Source organism: Arachis stenosperma, chromosome 6 (genome assembly GCF_014773155.1).
Source record: "Arachis stenosperma cultivar V10309 chromosome 6, arast.V10309.gnm1.PFL2, whole genome shotgun sequence".
NCBI lineage: Eukaryota > Viridiplantae > Streptophyta > Magnoliopsida > Fabales > Fabaceae > Arachis > Arachis stenosperma.
The window spans coordinates 87,893,345-87,897,970 of NC_080382.1; the positions used below are offsets into that span (position 1 = coordinate 87,893,345).

At 40.6% G+C, this 4,626-nt stretch overlaps 1 non-coding gene across 1 annotated transcript; it reads left to right on the forward strand.

The window, feature by feature from the left end:
• The first annotated feature begins 4,518 nt into the window (after positions 1-4,518).
• On the forward strand, positions 4,519-4,626 carry LOC130937829 (small nucleolar RNA R71). Its single transcript, XR_009069025.1, has one exon. It is a non-coding gene; the product is annotated as a small nucleolar RNA R71 (small nucleolar RNA).

Genomic DNA, 4,626 nt, shown 5'->3' on the forward strand with positions numbered 1-4,626 from the left:
GCTTTGCTTAAGTCCCCAGTTAGAGGTGTCCAGAGCTCTTAAGCACACTCTTTTTGCTTTGGATCACGACTTTAACCACTCAGTCTCAAGATTTTCACTTGGACCTGCATGCCACAAGCACATGGTTAGGGACAGCTTGATTTAGCTGCTTAGGCCTGGATGTATTTCCTTGGGCCCTCCTATCCATTGATGCTCAATGCCTTGGATCCTTTTTACCCTTGCCTTTTGGTTTTAAGGGCTATTGGCTTTTTCTGCTTGCTTTTTCTTTTTCTTTCTATTTTTTTTTGCCACTTTTTTTTCGCAAGCTTTGCTTTTTCAGTGCTTTTTCTTGCTTCAAGAATCAATTTCATGATTTTTCATATCATCAATAACATTTCTCTTTTTCATCATTCTTTCAAGAGCCAACAATTTTAACATTCATAAACAACAAGATCAAAAATATGCACTGTTCAAGCATTCATTCAGAAAACAAAAAGTATTGTCACTACATCAATATAATTAAATTAAATTCAAGGATGAATTCGAAACTCATGTACTTCTTGTTCTTTTGTATTAAAAACATTTTTCATCTAAGAGAGGTGAAGGATTCATGGAATTATTCATAGCCTTAAGACATAGTTACTAAATACTAATGATCATGTAGTAAAGACACAAAGATAGATAAACATTAAGCATAAAAATCGAAAAATAGAGAAATAAGAACAAAGAATGAGTCCACCTTAGTGATGGTGGCGTCTTCTTCTTGAAGGACCAATGATGTCCTTGAGCTCTTCTATGTCTCTTCCTTGCCTTTGTTGCTCCTCCCTCATTGCTCTTTGATCTTCTCTAATCTCATGGAGAATGATGGAGTGCTCTTGATGTTCCACCCTTAGTTGGTCTATGTTATAACTCAAGTCTTATAGAGAAGTGTTGAGTTGTTCCCAATAGTTGTTGGGAGGAAAGTGCATCCCCTTGAGGCATCTCAGGGATTTCTTGATGATGAGCTTCCTCATGTGTCTCTTGAGATCCATGAATGGGCTCTCTTGTTTGCTCTATCCTCTTCTTAGTGATGGGCTTATCCTCTTCAATGAGAATGTCTCCTTCTATGATAACTCCAGCTGAGTAGCATAGATGACAAATAAGATGAGGAAAAGCTAGCCTTGCCATGGTGGAAGAATTTTCGGCTATTTTTTAGAATTCAAGAGAGATGACTTCATAAACTTCTACTTCCTCTCCAATCATGATGCTATGGATCATGATGGCCCGATCTACAGTAACTTCGGATCGGTTGCTAGTGGGGATGATGGAGTGTTGGATAAATTCCAACCATCCTCTAGCCACAGGCTTTAGGTCCAGTCTTCTTAATTGAACCGGCTTGCCTTTTGAGTCTCTTTTCCATTGAGCTCCTTCCACATATATGTCCATAAGGACTTGGTCCAACTTTTGATCAAAGTTGACCCTTCTAGTGTAGGAGCGTGCATCTTCTTGCATCATAGGCAAGTTGAATGCCAACCTCATATTTTTCGGACTGAAATCTAAGTATTTCCCCTGAACCATTGTAAGATAATTTTTTGGATTCGGGTTCATACTTTGATCATGGTTCCTAGTGATCCATGCATTGGCATAGAACTCTTGAACCATTAAGATTTTGACTTGTTGAATGGGGTTGGTCAGAACTTCCCAACCTCTTCTTTGGATCTCATGTTGGATCTCTGGATACTCATTTTTCTTGAGCTTGAAAGGGACCTCGGGGATCACCTTCTTCTCAGCCACAACTTCATAGAAGTGGTCTTGATGGGCTTTTGAGATGAATCTCTCCATCTCCCATGTCTCGGAGGTGGAAGCTTTTGTCTTCCCTTTCCCTTTTCTAGAGGTTTTTCCGGCCTTAGGTTCCATAGGTGGTTATGGAAAAATAAAAAAAGCTATGCTTTTCCCACACCAAACTTAGAATATTGCTCGCCCTCGAGCAAAAGAAGAAAGTATAGAAGAAGAAGAAGAAAATAAGGAGGAGAGGGAGAGAGATGTGTATTCGGCCAAGAGAGAGAAGAGAGGGTTGTGTTGTGTGAAAATGAAGAAGGATGGGGGGTTTTATATAGTGAAGGAAGAGGGAGTTGGTTTGGCCATTCAGGGTGGGTTTGGGTAGGAAAGAGATTTTAAATTTTGAAGGTAGGTGGGGTTTATGGGGAAGAGTGGATGGATGTGAGTGGTGAAGAGGTGATGGGGAAGAGAGATTGAGGTGATTGGTGAAGGGTTTTTGGGGAAGAGTGTTATTGGATTGTGTGAAAAAGAGAGAGGGTGAGTTGAGGTAGGTAGGGATCCTATGGGGTCCACAGATCTTGAGGTGTCAAGGATTTACATCCCTACACCAATGAGGCGTGTAAAATGCCCTCTGCATGCAATCCTGGCATTTAACACCAGATTGATGCTTGTTTCTGACGTTAAATGCCAGTTCTATGCTTGTTTTGGGCGTTCAACGCCAGTCTGTAGCATGTTTCTGGCATTGAACGCCAACTTTCCTCAATGTGCAATCCTGGCATTTAAACACCAGATTGCTGCATGTTTCTGGCATTCAACGCCAGATCCATGTTCTGTTCTGGCGTTGAACGCCAGCCAGATGCTCCTTACTGGCGTTTAAATGCCAGTAAGCCCTTCCTCCAGGGTGTGCTGTTTCGTCTGCTATTTTTGATTCTGTTTTTAATTTTAGTATTTATTTTGTGACATCACATGATCATGAACAAACATAAAAGAACAATAAAAATAAAAATAGAATTAAATAAATAAAAATTGGGTTGCCTCCCAATAAGCGCTCCTTTAATGTTAATAGCTTGACATTGGCCTCTCATAGAGCCTCACAGGTGATCGGGTCAATATTGTAGACTCCCAACACCAAACTTAGATTTTGAATGTGGGGATTCAACACCAAACTTAGAGTTTGATTGTGGCCTCCCAACATCAAACTTAGAATTTGATTGTGGGGGCTTTGTTTGACTCTGTATTGAGAGAAGCTTTTCATGCTTCCTCTCATGGTTGCAGAGGAGTATCCTTGAACTTTAAACGCAAGGTAGTCCCCATTCAATTGAAGGACTAATTCTCCTCTGTTAACATCTATTACAGCTCCTGATGTGGCTAGGAAAGGTCTTCCAAGGACGATGCTTTCATCCTCCTCCTTCCTAGTGTCTAAGATTATGAAATCAGCAAGGATGTAAAGGCCTTCAACCTTCATTAACACGTCCTCTACCAATCCATAAGCTTGTCTTACTGACTTGTCTGCCATCTGTAGTGAGAATATGGCAGGTTGTACCTCAATGATCCCCAGCTTCTCCATTACAAATAGTGGCATAAGATTTGTCCCTGACCCCAGGTCACACAGAGCCTTCTCAAAGGTCATGGTACCTATGGTGCAGGGTATTAAGAATTTACCTGGATCTTGTTTCTTTTGAGGTAAAGTTTGCTAAACCCATGTATCTAGTTCACTAATCAGCAAGGGAGGTTCACCTTCCCAAGTCTCATTACCAAACAACTTGGCATTCAGCTTCATGATGGCTCCTAGATATTGAGCAACTTGCTCTCCAGTTACATCTTCATCCTCTTCAGAGGAAGAATAGTTCTCAGAGCTCATGAATAATAGAAGGAGGTTTAATGGAATCTCTATGGTCTCTATATGACCTTCAGATTCCTTTGGGTCCTCAATAGGGAACTCCTTCTTGCTTGAGAGATGTCCCATGAGGTCTTCCTCATTGGGATTCACATCCTCTCCTTCCTCTATAGGTTCAGCCATGTTGATTATGTCAATGGCCTTGCACTCTCTTTTTAGATTCTCTTCAGTATTGCTTGGGAGAGTACTAGGAGGAGTTTCAGTGACTTTGTTACTCAGCTGGCCCACTTGTGCCTCTAAATTTCTAATGGAGGACCTTGTTTCACTCATGAAACTTAAAGTGGCCTTAACAGATCAGAGACTATGTTTGCTAAGTTAGAGGTGCTCTGCTCAGAATTCTCTGTCTGTTGCTGAAAAGATGATGGAAAAGGCTTGCTATTGCTGAGCCTATTTCTTCTACCATTATTAAAGCCTTCTTGAGGCTTTTGTTGATCCTTCCATGAGAAATTTGAATGATTTCTCCATGAAGAATTATAGGTGTTTCCATAAGGTTCACCCATGTAATTTACCTCTACTATTGCAGGGTTCTCAGCATCATAAGCTTCTTCTTCAGAAGATGCCTCTTTAGTACTATTGGATGCATTTTGCCATCCATTCAGACTTTGAGAAATCATGTTGACTTGCTGAGTCAACATTTTGTTCTGAGCCAATATGGCATTCAGAGCATCAATTTTAAGAACTCCCTTCCTCTGAGGCGTCCCATTACTCACAGAATTCCTCTCAGAAGTGTACATGAAATGGTTATTTACAACCATGTCAATGAGTTGTTGAGCTTCTGCAGTTGTTTTCTTTAGGTGAATGGATTCACCTGCAGAATGGTCTAGTGACATCTTAGATAATTCAGATAGACCATAATAGAATATATCTAGAATGGTCCACTCTGAAAGCATGTCAGAAGGACACCTTTTGGTCATCTGTTTGTATCTTTCCCAAGCATCATAGAGGGATTCACCATCTTTTTGTTTGAAGGTTTGAATATCCACTCTAAGCTT